At 36.0% G+C, this 21,436-nt stretch overlaps 1 protein-coding gene across 3 annotated transcripts in view; it reads left to right on the top strand.

Annotated features, from left to right (window-relative positions):
* The first annotated feature begins 6,818 nt into the window (after positions 1 to 6,818).
* Positions 6,819 to 21,436, top strand: part of foxj3 (forkhead box J3) — an 80,846-nt gene continuing 66,228 nt past the window's right edge. The window contains exons 1-2 of one of the 3 annotated variants that reach the window (XM_027143832.2): positions 6,819 to 6,998; positions 7,077 to 7,100. The gene's annotated coding sequence lies outside the window, so the exon portion shown is untranslated. Of the gene's footprint in view, positions 7,101 to 21,436 lie in introns of all 3 variants that reach the window. The other 2 variants (XM_027143834.2, XM_047807393.1) reach the window with 2 other exon arrangements.

Raw genomic sequence — 21,436 nt, 5'->3', positions numbered from 1 at the left:
CTCTGGACTAGATTTTCTTATCAGAATCTGCTACCCATGTTATAACTATAGGAATTACATTCTGATGAAGTAAGTAACGTGTCAGAATCTGTTTACTAGAAACTAAAGGCACATTTACTCTTACGTTACAGAATACTCATAAACAAACCATCAGATTTCACTGTTTTGCTCGTTATATAAAGCTAAAATGCAGTACGGTTATTTTACATGTAATTTATCTAACTGTGTATGAACATGGGTTATCAGATCACCACAACTAACTGTCAAAGGAGTTTAAACTTTTGTTTTGAAAGGTGGCCGCAACTCCACTTCTTGGTGGACGACACGTGTGTGAGTTTGTCTGCTCTGATTGGATCATTGTGTGAAAGGAAACAGGGGAACAGAAAAGTTCAAAATAAAAGTTTGTGGCCGGAAAACGTAACAACTAATTACGTTTATTAGTTCTACATGCAAAACAAACAAACATAGTGAAGATGAATTTGATTTGCTTGTGTTTTAAAATATGTACTGTTTAGAGTAATTAAGAAAAAAATGGACAGAATTCTTATTTACAGTAGTCTTTATTGACCATGTTGGGGGCAGTGTTGTTCCAATAAAAGTTCACACACACACACACACACACACACACACACACACACACACACACACACACACACACACACACACACACACACACACACACACACACACACACACACACACAGATTTTAGTTAGGGATATCTGTACTATGTTTCTGATAGTTTGGAGCTGAATGTTGGGGATAAGTACAGTGTCTTGCAAAAATATTCATACCCACTAAACGTTTCCACATTTTGTCATGTTACAACCACAAGCAAAATGTGTTTTATTGGGGTTTTATGTGATGATATTTCACAATTGACTGCATTGTGGAAAAGGCCCAGCAAAAGTTGTACTTCCTTCATCAACTGAAAAAGTTAAATCTGCCAGTTTTACTCAGCTGTCATTGAGTCGGTTCTGTACTCGTTTATAACTGATTGTTTTGGGTCATAGAGCAAATCAGATTTAAGAAGACTGCAACGGACTGTTAGGACAGCAGAATGGATCATTGGTGTTCACCTGCCCAACCTTCAGGACTTGGGATGTGGTAGCCTAGTGGTTAAGGTGTTGGACTACTGGATGGAAGGTCATGAGTTCAAATCCCAGGTGCACCAAGCTGCCACTGCTGGGCCCCTCAGCAAACCCCTTAATGCTCAGTTGTATAAATTGAAATAAATGTAAGTCACTCTAAGAGGGCCTGCTAAGGCCTTGATAAGAATGCCTTAAATGGCTTGTACAACTCTAGAGTGAAGAAACAGGCAGGTAAGATCATTACAGACCCCTCTCACCCTGGCCACAACCTGTTTGCACTTCTCCCTTCAGGAGAATATATATATTTAAATTATATATGTTTGTATGTATGTATGTAAGAGCACCTTTAAAAAAACACAACAAACTCTGTGTGTCTCTGCACACACTGATTCTGATATTTACAAATAAATATCTGAAAGGTTTGGCGTGCATTTGTACTCAGCCCCATTTACTCTGATACCCCTAACTAAGGTCCAGTGGAACCAATTGCTTTCAGAAGTCACCTAATTAATAAATACTTTAGAAATAAAAAGTGGAATCATCACTGTGTGGCCAATATTCACCGAATTAGAAGGGAAAAAAAACACAAAACACGCAAACAGCCATGACACTAAATTTGCTCTTAACTTTGGTGTTTCAGGATTATCAGAATCAGCTTTATTCACCAAGTGTGCACAGACACACATTAAGGTGCTCTTGGTACGTACATACATACATTCATACATTATTTTCACTGATTTCTTCTTCAAAATGATCAACCTGCATATCGGATCCCTTACTCATGTGTTTCTTTAAACAGATACTACCAGTAGCTACTGATCCCATTCTAAAGATAATAAATTCTTCCCTTAGCACTGGCTATGTGCCGAAATCTTTTAAGCTAGCAGTTATCAAACCTTAGATATAAGCCAATATCAAGCCTTTCCATTATCTCCAAGATCCTAAAAAAGGTTGTAGCTCAGCAGTTATGCTCATACCTACATAGTAATAATATTCATGAAATGTATCAGTCAGGATTTAGGCCTTATCATAGCACAGAGACAGAGCTGGTTAAAGTTGTAAACGACCTGTTACTGGCCTCTGATCAGGATTGTGTCTCTTTGCTAGTATTACTTGATCTTAGTGCAGCGTTTGATACCATTGACCAGGTCTTATTTGACAAATCGATATCAGTTCCTATATCTAAATGGTGACCACACTAAATAAACTAAGGTAATGTTTGGTGTTCCGCAAGGTTCTGTTTTAGGCCCATTGTTGATACCAATCAAAAATGATAAGATAAGAAATATGATGTCATTACATGATGCAGAAACACTAGTTCATGCATTTGTTAACACTAGGTTGGATTATTGTAATGCTTTACTGTCTGGATGTTCCAGTAGGATCATAAACAAGCTCCAGTTAGTCCAGAATGCAGCAGTTAGAGTCCTAACTAGAACCAGAAGATATGAACAGATCACCCCTATCTTATCCTCATTGCATTGGCTTCCAGTCAAGTTTTGCATTGATTATAAAATGCTATTATTAAGCTATAAAACAATTAATAGTCACACACCACAGTACCTGAGAGATCTTTTGTTTTTTTTTGATCTGTCACACCTACTTCAATCAAAAGGTGCAGGCTATTTGGTAGTACCTCAACTACAAAAGGCTACAGCAGGGGGCAGAGCTTTTTCTCAAAGAGCCACACAGTTATGAAACAGACTTACAATTAGTTTTCAGGACTCTGACACAGTCTCAGTATTTAAGTCCAGGCTAAAAACACATTTGTTTAGTCTAGCTTTTTATGAATAGCTTTTCTTGGGTAAAGGAGTAGATCTGGAGGGTTCATGGGCATAGAGTGCTTGGTGAACTGGGATGTCTGGATGTGGTCGGTTTACCACCCAAGTCACTCAGGTTTGCAGACTGTGGAGTGGTGGGACGCTTTACATCCAAGGATGCCCTCATGTCTGTCACACCCTCTGGCTCTAGCCTTTTAGTTATACTGTCATAGCTAGTCTTGCCGGAGTCGATGTCTGCACTTTGCACATAATTTACATTGTCCATAACCTGAACACAGCCATACCTAACAATTTTTTTTCTCTCTGTCAAGCTACATATGCCACTCCCGAGCTCCCGGTGTTCAGAGTTCCTAGAAGGTTTGTCTCTTCTTATGGAGCTACTTCGTCAATCCTGATGTTCTACCACTGGATGGAGTCTTGTCGCCTGGTGGTCACCCTGCCATGCATTAATCTGCATGGTCAGCCGGTGTCTCATGGAATTGTTGTGGATGGAGCCACCTGGAGACTGTCATGCCTTCTTTTGAACCAATGTTGTGTCAGTCATCTGTCTGGTCTTTATCAGCAATCAGGTCTGTACTGAACTTAGAGTTTGTGCTGACCCATTAGTTCCTAAGTAGCTCTTGGTTGCACTATTATAAACCTTTGTAGAAAGGACATTATATACATTTACACTATTTACTGTAGAGTGTCACCCAAATGAGGATGGGTTCTCTTCTGAGCCTGGTTCCTCTCAAGGTTTCTTCCTCTTATCATCTCAGGGAGTTTTTCCTTGATGCAGTCGCCTCCAGCTTTCTCATTAGGTATAGGGATAGATAAATAGTATTTTAAATTTTAAGTTAATCTTTTAAACTTTAATTCTATATATTCATTTATTTATTTTTATTATTTTTTTCTTCTTCTTCTTCTTATTATTATATTTATATATTTATTTCTTTTCTCTCTCTCTTCTGTTTCCATACTTCTGTAAAGCTGCTTTGAGACAATGGGAATTGTTAAAAGGGCTATACAAATTAATTGAATTGAATTGAATTGAATTGAATTGAATTGAATACATACATACATACATACATACATACATATCTGGCATGAGAACAGTAAAAATTTAAATAGGAAGGATTTACATATTTACATTGTACTTGAGAAAGAGGCAGTAATTTAAATTCACTGACTCAACTTTCTACAGGATTTTCTCGTGTTATTTTGAATTTTTAATTGCTGAAAACACACAAAAAGGAAAATAGTTGGGTTTAAAAGCCCCATAAAAATGGGTATGTTTCCCCAGACCAAAACATTGTGCTAAAAGACCATCTGAATGGCATACAGGAATACCTTTGAGTAAGGTATGTAACCAGGAATTTATTATGGATTATTTTTGTTTATTTGGTCAGTTAACTTTTACGTTCTGATAAAACTAAGATACAGAGGTGTGCCAACATGTGCCAAAATGGCAAAGGAGAGTGTGCATCTACAAAATCCTATCTATAATATCTCTGATACACAATAGATAAATCAAACTTGAAACAGTTAATGGAAAGATGTCATAAAATAGATTTTCTGGAGTTTTTAGGGATGAATTCAAAGAGATAAACATTTTAATATTTTGTCAGGTGGACGTTTTATTTATTTATTTGTTTTTGCTGTGTTCCATCTTTTACTCTGATCTGGTAATATATATATACTTATTTTAACAGCTCTGTAGAAATCTCACATGTTAACTTTATTATGGTACCAGAATTATTCAAATACATCTTGTAGTTTTTGAGATATACTCATTTAACATGTCGTTTTTAAAATACAGTCCTAGGTTAATCTCAGAATTAATACAGCTGTTCTGTGAAGCCCTCAGAAGTTTGTTAGAGAACGTTAGTGAACAAACAGCATCATGAAGACCAAGGAACACACCAGATCAGGGATAAAGTTGTGTTTAAAGCAGGTTTAGGTTATAAAACAATATTCCAAACCTTGGATGTGTCACTAGGACTGTATAATCCATCAAAATGGAAAGAGTACGGCAAAACTGCCAAGACATGACCGTCCACATAAACTGAAAGGCCGGGCAAGAAGGACATGGACAAGTAGGACAAGTAACTCTGAAGGAGCTGCAGAGATCCTCAGGTGGGAGAATATGTTCACGCGACAGTATTAGTTGTACTCTCCACAAATCTGGTCTTTATGGGAGAGTGTCTAGACCTACATTCAATTTAGAATCTGTGGCGAGACTTGAAAATTGCTGTTCACAGACACTCTCCATCCAATCTGACTGAGCTTGAGCTATTTTGGAAGGAAGAATGTGCAAAAATGTCACTTTCTGGATGTGCAAAGCTGGAGACATGAAGTTGACCCCCCAAAAAGACTTCAAGCTGTAATGGCAGCAAAAAGGTGATTCTACAAAGTTTTCTCCCTATTCTATGACTCATGGAGGCTGAATACAAATGCATGCCACACATTTTTTAGATATTTATTTCTAAACATTTTGTTCATCATTTTTCATTTTCATTGGGCACTGTAAATATATGCAAACCTATCCCCAACACTCATCCCCAAACCCTTTTTGTTTGGCTCTCAGAACAGCATCAATACTTCATGGAATTATTTCGCAAGTAATATTCCTTTGAAATTTTCACATGATTGCATCACATAGCTGTTGTATATTTTGTGACTTTGTGCATGGCACATTATTATGCTGGAAGTAACCATTAGAAGATGGTATAGTAAGGGATAAGCTTTCTCAATAATAACACTTAATGACAATTTAAGTGAATGGATTCATGCTGTTGATACTAAATTCTGACCCTACCATCTGTAAAACTTGAGACTGATCAGACCGGGCAACAATTTTTTTTCCACATTTTTCAATTTGAGCGATTGTACACAGTTACACCTAAACTGCACAATAAAAGCCTGGAAAAACAGACCAAACGATTTTATATTTCTAATCTTCAACTGTCCATTTTGGGTGAGTTTTTACACGATAGCCTTGAATTCCTTTTCTTGACTGTCACAAGTGAAACCTGATGTAACCTTCTGTTATTGTAGCCTTTCCATATTAAGATTCAGTATGCTCACCAGGGTTGTACAGACTGGCAATTTTAGAATACTGTAGCCTTACAGTCACTTCAAGGTCAGGGATCTCTTCAAACCATAGAATTCCTACTCACTGTGGGTCTTTTATATGGTTGTCATAAAAACACACAGATAGACAGATGGATGGATGGATGGATAGATAGATAGATAGATAGATAGATAGATAGATAGATAGATAGATAGATAGATAGATAGATAGATAGATGGATGGATGTATAGATAGATAGATAGATAGATAGATAGATAGATAGATAGATAGATAGATAGATAGATAGATAGATAGATAGATAGATAGATTAGTAGTGCTAAAAAGGTTAGCAGATCCCTTTCCATTGAACAATTGTATACAATATAACAGTGGAACGGTGGATGGTTCAAAAAAAGCTGTCCAAAAAAGCTGTGTGTGTGTGTGTGTGTGTGTGTGTGTGTGTGTGTGTGTAATTTATTTAATATCAATACATTTGTTCTATTATTTTAAAATATAAAATATCCCAATAAAGCTAAATATTTGAATTACAGTTTAGATTAAACCCATTCAAATCCGACTAACCGGTCATATATGCTAATAAACATTTATATTTTTTATTTATTTAAGAATTGTATAATAAATAACAATGATGGACCCCCTTCAAGGTTCACAGCTCTGTTGCACACAATGAAATTACGTTCATATTCTGTAGGACAAGAAAAAACATTTATAAAATGTTAAATTAATTTCTATACCCTGATGCACACAAATAAATTGTTAAGATTTACAGTGAATTAAATTATTTAAGACATCCTGCGCACGTAAACTAATTTGGACCTAATTTCCTCGCGCACTTGTACAGTGCTGCGTTCTGCGGCTGAAGCACAAAAAGTAGATCCAGATTTTTGAGAGCGGAGCAAAGCGCAAGTGCCCGGATGTTAGCTGTCCAGAGAAAGACGAACGGGAAAGACACGGGAGAGGCGGAGGGGAGACACGGACACACCGGTAGAGGGACAGCTAGCCTCTAACCTGCGGTCAAACCTACACAGCTCAGTCACTTGTTAACCAATTAAGAGTAAGCTTTATTTTTAAACCGAAAAGGAACCGGAGGGGACAGTTAACTTTGACTAACCTGGACTGCTTTGCTCAACAGGACAGCCGTGTCTGAAATCCCCGGGTAAGTGCGAGCTAGCTAACGTTAGCTACGGCGGGTTCAAGTTGACGTGAGGCCCGTGAAATGGACGACTTTTACTTGGGGGCGTGTTGCAGCGAGGCTGTGTGGATTAACTGAGCGCACAGGGCCTGCTTTGCTTAACACGCGTCATGATGTGTATTAGATCAGACCGAGACGCTCGTAACATCCAGACAGTTTTGCAGAACTTTGGTTGGTCACCAGCTAGTTAGCAACAAACCCGACGTCAACTAGCTGGCAGTCACCACGGGAACTAGCGCGCTAAAGCTAAAGTCTGCGCGAGCTTCAGCTAACTTTCATACGTGACTCGGTTCTGAATCGTTTCTCCAAACTTGAACCGAAACCTGTCAAGAACAAACGCTGTCTCCTGCTGTACAGGTTAAATGTCGTGTTATAACTGTTCAGGATAGCGTTATAACCTTTCTGAACTCCAGTGTGTCACGAAGCAGTAGCGTGACTGCTCTTTACTGATGGCGTACTAACCTATAGCCACACGGCTAACTCGCTAACCGACACAATATTGCGAAATAAAATCTTTACCAAGCCTAAAAAACATTTTAAAAGCATTTCCTCATGTCGTACTAATCGACATTGAGCTGCTCGGATGCCACATTGTTGTGTTTTGTCTTTTTGACAGGCAAAAATAACGCCAGTGTGTTGAACTTGATTTGGCGCTTGAATTGTTAGAAAATCTTGAAATACTCATGTCTCTTAGAAACAAGCCATTAAAACAGGTCATGCCTACTGATCTACGTACTTTATCCCCTCCTCTGACCTATAGATTTAATGCCCGCCATCTGTCAGTGATGGGATTTCCCCTAATTCATCTACAAAATGTTCTCCCAGTGCTTGTAAGGTGATGTTGGGTAGTAAAGGAAGCCCTTTAACTGTAAAATAAATCTAATAAACCCATCAGAACAGATTTATTACACTGTAATCCAGCTCATTTTAAAAACGTATACACGTGTATATATATTAGACTGTCCAGAACTTTTCATCAACAGAATCGGTCATTTCCACGTTAACAAGATGGCATACCAACATATTCAAATGAATGAAACAGACTACGACTTATAAGAAGACAATATTAACTGTAATGAACTTTATTAATGGTCTTTGGTGATAGCCACAAAATCCTCCACAGAAAACCGCCGGTGTTTTTGCACTTATAAATTTAATTTGAATGGTTCGTCTTAATCAGAAACTGTTCATCGTGTCAGATATTTAATTAGTGTCTATGATTTAAATGGACTAAATTGCTCATAATTGCTCATATTGTGCATTGAAAGTATCTTCTGTTATTTGTACAGATATGCAGATCCATATGATTGTAGTTCACAGTGATGTATGGATGTAAAAGTGCACGTTATACAAATGGCTATGCATCGCACCACGATATATATGATCAACTGAAAAAACATTTTGCAATGAAATGTCCTATTTGATCGTTTACTGATTTGTATATTGCTACTGCACTTGTGGTTTTGTATATGATTCAATGAGAGCCGGTTCCAGTTTAGAATAACAAATTATTTGTGAATGTGACTAAAAATTTCAGACCTGTTTGTCACTGAGTTGTAGACACTCTGAAAACAGAAAATGATCGAACTGTGGTTTACTTGTCTGAACATGTCTGGTAGGTCGCAGATTGAAAGGGCTGACTTCTACTGGGATGAGGGTGCATTAGTAGATGAGTATGCGGTGTTCACACCCTCTCCAATTGCACCTGCCAATAACATGCATCCTGGGTGATCAGATCAAAAGTGGACAGCAGAGACACAACTCTTAATGCTTGGTGTTATGAACGTGTCTTTACTGACATCTCATATTTCTTACATTGTCTTTATTTAAGAAAGAACTCAGTCCTCCACTGCTTTATTTTCAGGCACAAACCAGACCATATTAACCATAACAGGCAATTTCATGAGTTTTAACTGTATGATCTTCTACTGTGTTTATTTTAAGGAAGAAATGTCCCATATCTCCTAATCTGTTTCAAGCATTCTATTCTATTCATGTGGTCTGCTAAAGAAACTTAAAAATTAATGAGAAAAAAGATGACAAGTAAATCTATGAAAAGCAAATGCTTCACCTCTACTGTTCTAGCATTGCCTTTATTTATTATCCTAGTTGCAGAGAGCTATACCATTCAGTGACCCAGTGTCAATGTTTGTTTGATGAATTACAAATGTGATGTGGATAGTTCATGTTTCATATGCATAGGACCCCAGTCACAGCTGTGCTTAACATCAGTGAACTGATCACCTTGGAAGGCTATTGATATTGAAGCATAGCAAAAACTACAGAAAATTACATTGACGCATCCTTCGAATATTATAATATTTTTTCAATGTCTGAAATGAATATTTTCACAGTAACAAACGAGTGTGTATTCTGCCGTACTAGTTAGTAGGCTAGTGTGAATTAGGACACTGTTATTTAGTGAAAATGTTGTTAACCCCTGAAATATGAATGAAAGCGATAGCAAGGACAAGCATTTTGAGCGTCCTACAATCCAGTCTCAAAAATATAGTTATACTTTTAAATGGCTCACAATGAGAACTCTAATGATGACATGTCAGGTTATAAGACAGGCTTTGTTGCATCATTGTGTACAGGCTGATTTCCTTTATGCCCAAGGAGTTCACAGTGGGTATCCTGCCTCTTAGCCTAAACATACCAGGAAACTGCTGGCATTTTGCATTCCTCCCACTCCATCTTCACTAAACGATGCCATAGGCTAGACACCAGATGGGATGGTTTCATATAGCTAGATTGTCTTCTGCCTCTTCCCTTGATGCTTTGTCATTGTGTCTTTGGTGAGCTGTGCATATTGTGCTTAATGAGGTTTTTCAGATGTTATGCACAGTGTGCACCGTATCTAGGGTTTCAGCACAAATCCTTCTAACCCTGTACATTTTCTTTCAATACGTTATATACTGAGATTTATTTTACATTTGCAACGTTAAGCTGTATACTGCCTTATGGTTGAAAACATCTATATTAAGTGAAAAAAGGGCAATTATTTTTGAAAAAGTATTGGAACACCTGACTATTACACCAACAGGGACTTTACTAACCTCACATTCTATGTTCATAGTCATTAATGTGAAGTTGGTCCCTGCTTTGCAGCTGTAACTGCTTCCTCTCTACATCTCAGGTTTTCCAAAGATTTTGGAGTGTTTCTGGAGAGCATTTGTGAGGTCAGGCAGTGATGATGGCTTGAAGGCCTTGCTGGAAATCTCTGTTCCAATTCATCCAAAAGGTGCTTTGATGGGGTTGAGATCAGGGTTCTGTGCAGACTAGTTGATCTCTTCCACACCAAACACATCCAACCCCCAGTGCAAAATCCATAGTCACTCTGGAATAGAAAAGAGCCTTCCCTGACTCCTCACATTTATTTTGATGCATAGAAAATGTCTTTGTACGCTGAAGCATTAATATAGGCACAGTTATAATACTGATATTGATGCCATAGGAAGTTGGAACTCTTCAGCTATGGAATCAGCAGAGCTTTTATGCACCCTGCACTTCAGCACTCAGTGACCCTGCTCTGAGAGTTACATGGACTTCTGCATTGTGTCTGAATTGCTGCTGTTCCCAAACCACTGTCCAATAATGCAATTTACAGTTGACTGTGGAATATCTAGCTGTTATTAAATTTCACAAACACTTATTGCAAAGGTGGCATCCTATCACAGTACCATGCTTGAATTCACGGAGTTCACCCATTGAATTCACCCACTGATGTCACAAAGGTTTGTGAATGCAGACTGCATGATTAGGTGCTTGATTTTATACATTTTGCAATGGGTCTGATTGAAACACCTAAATTCAATAATTAAGAGCTGTGTTTCAATATTAATGTCCATATAGTGTATGAACGTGTGCTTGTCTACCCCATAACACTTTATGAGCTTTCTTTTTGAGTTTTAATTTTTCTCTTTGTTAAAGCTGTTATTTGAATATTGATGTCCCTGAGATATTTATTAAACCTCTGTTGGTAAATGGCCTTCAGACTAGATGAAAACACTTTTCAGTATACTTGAATGTCACTTGTCTGCTTTCCACAAGTGTAGTTTTGAAACAATGAAGTGGCATTCTTTATTCAGGTTTTTACTTTGTTGTATATAAAGTTGAGAATTTCACTAGAGCTGCAGTTACATTCTTGGATAAATAAAACATGATTTATAATCTAGGGCTTCACAATATGGGCCAGTAATATACTGTGATTCTGTTGCTGCCTACTTCTCTTGTGATGCTTCTTGCACTAAAACATTAATCAATAATGTTTAATGCTTAATTAATTGATTATTGTGGTCACTGACTGCTACGATTGAATAAAATACTCTTACTCTTTAATTATTATTGTGCATTTACTTATAACTGCAATGTAATATTTCTCAGGATCAAATTCTTTAGTTCATTGTTGATTTTGGGAATAATTCCAACAAAGTTCATCAAAGCTAATAGCTACATTTTCCGACTGCGTTTTTTAAAATATACTACCCATTTTTCTCATTAGTACACAACTGACTTCACTGTTTTTGCTTTTCCACTCAGTACCACACTCAAAATGATTGACGGGTGTTCAGAGACACATCCCTGTGCTGCTGGGTAACACGCAGGGGTGGGGGTTAATCAATTTGGTTGCAAAACACTGATCCTGGGCATGCTAATATAAAATGCATCTTCTTGATAGAAAATCAATTTTCAAAAATAAATAAATAAATAAACAAAAAATCTTTGATATAATAAAGATAGGTTTACTAAAGTCCTATCACCAGTCAAGAAAGTCTAACTGATCATACAGCATATCTAATGTGACACACCAGTAATAACTGGGTAAATACAACATATGAGCAGGGTTTTTTTTTTTTTTTTTTTTTTTTTTTTTTTTTTTTTTTTTAAGAAAAAGAAACCTGGAAAAATTGCAGTTAGATTGTAAAAGCTGCAGTACGTACTCAGCACATATTGAGGAGATATTGAACTGGCAGGTTTCTGGTGCTTTTTACCATTATTAGACCTGTGGACAAACAGACATTACCCTTTTACTACAGAGTAAGGTTGTTAGGATTTACCAGTTTATTGGCAGTAAAAATCTTTAACATTTGAATTTGACAAAATATGGATTTAATCCTTCCTCAATGTGCCAATTTTCTTTGCAGCTTTATTTCATCCTTTAAAGATGTGATAAATACTAAGAATGTTGAAGTTTTGTTCTTAAAGATCAAGGTTAATACGAAAGTTTCCTTTATAAAACAAGTTCTTTTACCAAATAAAAGCAATTCCCTTAACGTTAACTTCTGGTTTGTGCGTTTTTAAATGATTGATTAAACTCCCATCATATGTCATATTTTTAGACTGTTATAAAATTAACATTTTAAGCTAACATCTCACCTTCATGCCTTATACTAAGTTATTAGGAATATAAAAAGAAATTATCCCAAGCTATAAAACAATTTGTAAATGTGGCAAAGATGTTTGCTGTATGTGGCTAAGTGGGAACTTTTGCTCTATGTTTTACATTAAGTTGCAGCTTCCTGTTTAAAGACAGAGGAGACTGGAATAGCTCGCTCTTCATTAGCAATGCTGTGCATCACTGGAATGCAGAAAAGCTATGAACGTATTTATCTGGAAATGCTTTCCTAGTTCCAGTTTGAATCCTTTTTGCAGTCATACTGTAAGCTAGTATGTAAGCATACTGTGCATTCAAGTATTTAAACCTCTGTCAAAGATTGCATGTGATAATCACACTGATGTGGACTTTATTAAATCTGAGTATTTACTGCAACTGCTCTGCTTCTGCAGATGCAGTAATGGTTCATAGAGGTGAAAGTCTTTTTTTTTTTTTTTTTTTTTTTTTAATTTCATTTTGCAACTAGTCATAAATGATGTTTTAAATTATTGTTTTTGTAACGATTAAAAATACATTTTTCCCAAGGTGATGTAAGTGATACCAAACCAGTAAGGATTCTTCAGGCAAAGTCCCCCAAGCCTTCAGGCTGCTTTTATTATTAATGATATTCAGAAGCCAAATTTTTAGGTTTGCTCAGCTGGGTGCTTTAATCTATTTTTTGCTGTAAATTAATGAATTTTTAAAGAGCCCCTCACCAGATATGGATGAATGTTGGAGTGCAGCATCGGTTTAGAGAATTTCACTGTCCTCCCCTCGGGAAGGGAGTACACATCCACTGAAGCACTATACTTTCATTTTTTATTAATGCTGAAATACATTGCCATAACTCCACCAGTCTTTCAGTATACTGAAAACTTTGGACTGTGCCAGAACTTCTTAAACTTTATCCTAACCTGGTGTTAATATTGAGCCTTTTTTTCTAACCTTTTGTCTGTCTAATCCATCTTGAAAATTATTGATGCTTCATGTGTAGATCACTATGGAGTGCCATCCTCCTCAAGGTACAGTTTGTTTTGTCCAATAATAATGCAGTTAGACTTAAAGGTAAACCACTGTGTCTCATCTTGTGGCTACTAGCCTAAAATTAAAAAATGCCATGGGACATACCATATAAATACACTGTCGGTACATTATGATTATTCTTGTACATTTTGTAGCATAAATAGAACAACAAATTAAATCAAAAAACAAGTTTAGAGATTTTGGTATACAGAGATTGGCTTCACAATGGTTTTATATTTAGCAGGTTGTTAAAGCAGTTGTAATTATTTTAAGCTGTTCTATGAAACAGTTACACAAGCTGTGTCCTCTTAGTGTCAATCAGGGGTCTCCAACTATGTTTCCTCTGAGATCTTTGATATAATTAAGGTCACCAAAAGTTACTAGTGTTATTAGTAACATTTATTTACATAGCATATTTCCATAAATCAAACCAGCTGAATAAGCTATTTTTGTGTCAGATTTTGCAATAATCAATTTTAAATTCACATAAGAATCTTGTTAATTGTCGAGTCGAGGTAACTGTCCAGAATTATCTGCCACGTGTGTGTTCATTATCCTTTATTCAACCTACTTCATTTTGTTCTTATAGTTTTTAAAATCTACGGTCTTGGTGCTAGCTGTGTGTAAAATCGATTATATTAAACTGTGTGCATGGCTGAATTAAACTGTGTGATGAGCATGCATGCACGGAAAAGTTTAGTTTGTTTCGGTAGAACAACAGAAAGTGGGACGTCTGTGAATTTGACTGAGATGAAATTTTAGCAGGTTTACTGAGTTCGTTTAATTTGATCAGTTTTGTACATATTCTATGAACCTTTTAAGCGAGCTACTCAGTAACACATTTGAGACACCTGGATTAAATACATCATCTTTGAAGTGACCTTCATTTTTAAGATGTATTTTTCTAATAACACTAACTGAATGCAAGTCATAACAGTATCTAGAAATAACTAAGTACCAGAGTTGTGTCCTGCTGGAACAGTATTTTGCTTGCATGGATGGATCATCTTTCAAAACATTGTACATCTAAATTCTATGAAAATAAATCTGATGTTGAGTGTTTTTATTTTTTTATTTAAAATTTTTTTTATTGGTTAGCTAGCCTTAAAATGACAATTATTTGGTACATGACAACACCTTGGTTGTGTGATGATGATTATCAGCTACTCAGACAGTTAGAATCGCTGTTGAATGTTTAAAAAGCTTACAACTCTATTGCTTTAGAGCCATAAATTGTTTGTTCATGCTGTTTGTCTTCATTAGTTAATTATTTTTTTTAGGAGTGTTCTCTTTATAAACAAAACAAAAAACAAACAAGACAACAAAACCAAACCTCCCCCTTAAACCAGTCAGATGTGTTTACACACCCAGTTATTCCCCTGCTGTCTGAAACTCTATTTGGTGTGCTATATTACTGTTCATCCTGTATGAATAATGCTAATGAAGCTTTAGTATATAATGGCTTTTTTGCACGTATATATTTTTTCTATTACACGACACATTTTAAAACCAAATTTGATCATGACGCAGCTTAATGCATCATGACAAATGTATCTTTTTTTTTCTTTAAATACCCATGTACTCACAAAGATAAATAGCATGGCAGTTTGAATATTCAAATATTCAATTAAAGCTACCTCGAGGCATGATTTCTCCCTAGAACAAGTTTAAACACAAGCATTAAAGTGTTCAGTCTGCATAGTATAGTTTTGTTTGTTATACTTGCTTATTGTCTTAATCCTTGTTGCATGAGGTACAGAAAGGTTGATTTCTTTCCTATATAACTACTCTAAAAGATTTAGATCTATAATGTTTGATACTTTAGATTTTAATATGACAATGTCACTACTGTAACATGCTTTTCCTAAAGGCAAATTGAAATATGTGGGTGTGTCATGTAACCCACCCCAATAATTAACAACATGTACATTTTGGGGGGGGGGGGACTTGGGTGGCGGACAGCAACTTGCTGCTTGAGTCATGATTTATTCACAGAATTTCACAGCATTATTCATAAAAATGGAAAAACCTTGTGCTATCAATCAGAATGACTGCAATGACAGAATGACTGCAATGGTGATTATAAACAAATTGTGATTAATTTAGCTTGTTTAGTGTACTATTCTACACGAAAAGTCAAAATGGTGGTATTGTGAAAGCCTTGATCCTTCTGAAGTTTCTCTCTGTGTGGTTTCGAATAAAGCATGCTCTGCCACTTTTGCTTTACCACATTACCACTTTGATTAGGCATAACACATTTTACCACAAACTTTCCCAGAATGCTGTGGGGATACACCGAATTACACTGTCTTTGGCTTGTTTTGACAACTGGAATTTCTTTGACTTTGACTTTTCACTGTGCAATATTCATAGTTAGCTAAGAGGATCAAGCCAGTGTGGGAGGAGACATTTTCCAATTTAGTGTTTGGTATTTTATGTAATATTTGTGTTAGTTTCAGTTTTAAACTGCTAATTTTCCGATGCTGTAATACATCTGTTAGCAGTTTTGTCAGTTAGTCCTCCACTGTCAGGTGAAATAACAAATAAATATGCTTTGTACACTGTTCTTTTAGCCAGAGACTTGTGCTTCTGTTATGTAGAGACTTGCCATCTGTGTATTTCTGTGGATTTTCTGAAGCCTTTTAATAATTTCATTATGTTAACCAGTTGAAAAGACACCCAAATGGTGATAACGTCTAAAGGTTCAGGTATTATCAAGCTGTGCCGTTTCTACGATGACCAGAATAAAAATGGCAAACATTATGAAAATGAGCAATATTGATTAGGGACAAAAATATGTAAAGATATATATTTTAAACTGTGCATTGCCTGAAGGGGGGCCATTATCTTGGGGTTAAGTTCTTCAAGATGTTCAGGTACATAGCCCTTAAAGAACTAACCTAATTTTACCTAATTGATTTTATTGCTCAGAAAATATCACACATACAAAAACTGAGACTATGCAGGTGTTGATCTGAGCAGTTTTAATGACAGTGTTTTATTGTTCTAAATGTGGCAACTTGTGGGGGCTGATCACAACTTTATAAATCCTGTTGTGTTTGTGCTTTGACTAAGCTTAATAGCAGAATTGTTCTCTATAACAGCCTGTCTTTCTTAGTCTGTTTTTACTCTGTGTTTATTTGGGAAGCAGCTATGCACTATTCTAGTGGAATTTGTGTTAACTAGCATGCTTTAATAAATGCTTATATTAATCCCATAGTCTGTGTACAATAAGCTTATTTCATCAAGCAAAAAAAAAAAAAAATCCAAACCATGTGCATCAAACTCAGCATTGAATATTTTTTCATTGGAACAAATAAATGATTTGTTTTTGTTAATTTTTACTATCATTTCAGAAACAAGTTTTAAGAATCCCTGGCTTTCACCAGTTTCTTATTTTATAGCTATCTGATGGCCAAACCTCAGACTACTACTTTTAACTGTACTATATAATACTGCCATGTAAATTAAGCTGACATCACAATTTTTTACATTTTAAGGCCCACCCCAAATACCTTTTAATTTGGTTTATAGACTATATTTGCCCTTGCACAATTTACAATAAATTGCTGCATTTTGGTCCGTTGCATAAATCAATTGAAGTTATAGACACTTATCTTTAATGGATTATGGAAAGTCAGCTATGGCTAAATGTATTTTGTGTGTACGCATATGTTATAGTTGTTTGCACATTTATGTATCCTCTGTTCTAAAATACTAAAGCATGCAGATATGTTCCAGTTTACAATTTGTACTTTTAGTTCATAGAAATAATCAATGATAAGGGACTGGATAGGATTGACATTGGTTTTGTTGTTATTCCACACGAGCAAACTTTTTTTTTCTCTTTAAATTTTGCATTTAATATGTAAACCGGAAGTGTAGCGGAGCACGGTTACTTTAGATGCTTAGTGTTTCCTACACACTTTGTAGCATCTATTTCACATTTAAACAGCTTTGTTCATTTTATTGCTTGTTGAATAGTTCTAAACGTTTCTTCTTGTGGGCTTTTCTGTGAGTGTGATTCATAAAACCCCAGAATGCAGCCAAGAATGCACTCTGCAGAACTGGAGAAGCATATCACTAGAAAGTCTTAACTGAAACTGAGTGCTGAAGACTCTTTTACCCTCCCCAGCAAGGTGACTCTCTCTGTCTTGCTCCATCACCCTACCCATCTCTATATTAAAAAACAACAACATAAAAAAAGCATTCATAGGCGGCTCTTTAACAGTCACTCGGTCTGTGGAGGTTTCTGGTGAATGCCTCATGTTAGTAAAATGAGTCATATTTCCTTTGGACTGAGCCCTGCTGCCTGCATGCCTGCTGAATGGGGGATGGGTTGACTCATCCCATCCAGTTCTGCTGCTATAAAGAGTTGGTCAATTCAAGTGGCCTATGATGGTATTAAGAAAGCAATACTGCATTGGTAAATGGTTAGGAGACATGTTGATCAATGGAACTTCAGAATGGCAGATGCCTTGGTGTCTGACACCGGGGTGGACTGGCTGAGTCATCCATTGTAAATAGACCGGTTGGAATCCCAGCCCTTTGCGGTTATGTTGCCAGAGTCTGCACATGGAAAGGGAGGTTAGATCTTTGAACGAGCTTTTACCTGCTCAGAAAGAAAACAAAAAACCCTGCTGAAAAAATGTAATACAGTGAGTAATTTGGATAGAAAACAGAAAGAGGTTGATTTACATGCATTAAAGTGCTTAGTATTTTAATTTTTTCTTAGAGATATCTAAATTAAAGAAAATGTATATATTTTTTTATAAATAAAATATAAATATAATTGAGCTATTTCCCTTTCTTAGCGAGTTGTAGTTTGTAAACCTCTTGCCTTTCCGTTACCTGCTTTATTTGGGTTCTTGCCAGTGTTAGTGAGTCACAGGAGACTCAGTGACCTACTTTTTTAAGTCTTTTAACAGTGCCAGAGAGTTTTATATCAAGAATGATAAAGCAGATAAATACGAGTCTGTGACTCATTTGAATTGACAATACCAGCATACTTATCACCCAAGGAATCCTATTGTTTAAGGTTGTAATCTGTTTGTGGGAATGTAAGACTCCTATGTAACTGCTACTGAATCATATTTATTAACTACCACGTGGAGTGTTTCTGGCTTGTCTAGGTTTCTAGCTCTGTTGCACATTTATAGTCATGCATATGGATCTTTCCTGCCATATCAGAGAAAAAAATTCTTATGCTACTTAGTTTTTTTGACAAATTGATGGGCTGAAAATGACTGAATATGGTCTTGCCCGTATTTTTTTTCTTGTATTTATCTCGAATTGTCTTGCCCAAAATGTATAAAATGTTGGCTTACATTGCAGATAAGACATACCTATGACATTAAACTAATATGCAGAATCAGTAAAAAGTTACCGTAGGTGTCTCATTAATTGACATAAGCACTTGATAATATTCTCATGCTGTGACAAATTATCTGATAAATGTCAGTAATTTGGGATTACAGTAATCCATCTGTTTTTTAAGTAAGCCTAATTAAGATTCTGTGATGTACCTGAAAAGGAAATGTAAAAGAAAATGTATATTTTAAAACTATCTAATTTAATCCAACTAATCGGTAACATCAGTCTATTCATGTATTATCTAAATAGTTGTTAGTTGCATTATTAATGTACAGTGTACACACGTTCTCCAAATATTTGGTCCCACTTGTCAGTTAAACATAAATGGAAATCATGAAATCTGTAGTGTTTTTGTGAGACTAAACTGTACTGAAGGACTAACAGCTGAGGTGTTTGTAATCTGTCAAATTAAAACTAAATGTGACTCCTTGTGCTTGTTTGTTGTTCTCTTCCAAGCCTATGAGCTCTGATGTGCTACTCTAATGACAGATTATGAGCAGACCTGTTCCCTGGAAAATCTTGCTCCAGAACGTGCAGGCATTTAGACTGCTATTTTTAAAATGCATTTGATATTGTCTAGGGCTGGGCGATAAAACAATAACGCTGTGTATCGCGATAGACACGTGATCGATATCAATAAAAAATGTGTTCGATAAAACGTTCGATTTTTTTTATTTTAATTTTATTTTATTGAGGAAAAAAAGGAAATGTAATTTTTATTACCGTTCTTGATCGGACATTTTATTCTTTGTTAATGCAACCAAACTTGCTTCGCAACCTGTTTTCTTCCGACAAAGGCACTCACTCTCTGGTAACCTAGCAACGTAGGGAGTGACACGCTAACAGCCAATAATGTAACAGTATCAGTTTGGTTGCGCCATATCTTTGTCTCGTGCTGGTCTGCTGGATTCCTCTTCAGTAACTGGCGACTGATAAGCAGAAAATGAGCTGCAGCGAGCGAGGAAATTGTAACTCATGGTTTAAACTTATGGTTTAAACTCATGGTACTGTATCTTAAGTATGTAACCAGCACTAGTGAGCCAGCATTAATGTATTCAATGCTAGAATTTTAAGCCCTTATGTATGTCGCTCTGGATAAGCGCGTCTGCCAAATGCTGTAAATGTAAATAAAAGAATAAGTCAGTTAATTTTTCCTATTTCTGCAGATTTTATATTCCAAAAGTTACTGTACTGTATCAGGTTTGTTTTTTATACTGTATTACAGATGTATCTCAGTTTTATTTATGTTTACAAAACACTGCACATATTTTAAAACACTTTATTCACCAGAAGGTGAACAGCTAGTGAACTTCCTAGCACTAAACTCGCACTAAATTCTCGTGTTTCTCTATTTATATTTAACACTTTGCACTATTTTATTACACTTTATTAAGCATTTCTTTGCATTTTCTTTCATTTTGCACCTTAAATATTAAGAGATACTCGTTGAGTGTTCATTGTGACTTTAGACTTATGTTTACATTTTAATTATTTGAGTATTCCACATGGTTGTTGACATTTCTGTCTTAACTGAGGGGATTATGATCAGAGGAAGGTTAAGTTTAAAATAAAAATGTTTAAATGTAATATATTTTTCTCCTGGTCATTATTTTAAATGGGTCATAAAAAAATATCAATAATTATCGATATCGATCGATATGAAACACTGATATCGTGAGACAGTTTTCAGCCATATCGCCCAGCCCTAATATTGTCTCTTTCCTGTCTTGATTTATGGTGGTAGTGGACTATTTTCATGGTCACATACAGTAGCTGCTGATCCTGCTGACTGCATTGTACCCTTTTTACTTGCTGTGCATTTACATAGCTATAGCTTTCATATAAAATCCACTGAGAGCAAAAGTTTAACTTTGACTATGGTATCTGGATTTATTAGAGAACTGACTTGCTTTCTGCCTAAGCTGATGTGTTTTGAAAAATTGGCAAGTATAAGGATCTAAGTGACATTGACAAGACAATGTGATGTCTATAAGTTTGGGTCAGAGCATCTTCCAGTCTTGTGCCATGTTGCTGGTATGCAGTGATCAGTAACTATCAAAATTGGTACAAAGAATGACAGTTGCTTTAACCAGTGACACGGTCAAGTTCTCCTAAGACTCATTGGTGCACGTTTAATCCTTAGCCCCATGGTCTTGGAGAAATGTTTTATTTCAAAATGACAAGCTACTTGACTTGACAACGATGGCTTGTCTGGTCTCATCTCACACTAGTTTCTCTGTAGCACAAATTGATTAAAAATTTAATGCTGGCTAGTAGAAGAAGGTGTCCGGTAGGGCTGTCACTTTTTAATCCGATATTCAAACGTCCTTTTGTGAACATGCTATGAATATGAATTTGAGCTATAATTTGCCTATACAAATATTAATGTACAGCCTAAGTGCATTAGACAGCTTTTAATTTTGTTGTGTATGATCCAGATGTGGGTGCCCTAAAAGTTTTGAAAGCCCTTTTTACCCATCAATAAATTAAGCTTATGATCCGAAAATGGAAAATATCAGCAAGCAGC

This window comes from Tachysurus fulvidraco, chromosome 2 (assembly GCF_022655615.1).
Source record: "Tachysurus fulvidraco isolate hzauxx_2018 chromosome 2, HZAU_PFXX_2.0, whole genome shotgun sequence".
NCBI classification, from domain to species: Eukaryota; Metazoa; Chordata; class Actinopteri; order Siluriformes; family Bagridae; genus Tachysurus; species Tachysurus fulvidraco.
The sequence above is the reverse complement of the archived record's forward strand: the minus strand, read 5'-3'. Positions and strand labels throughout refer to the sequence as shown.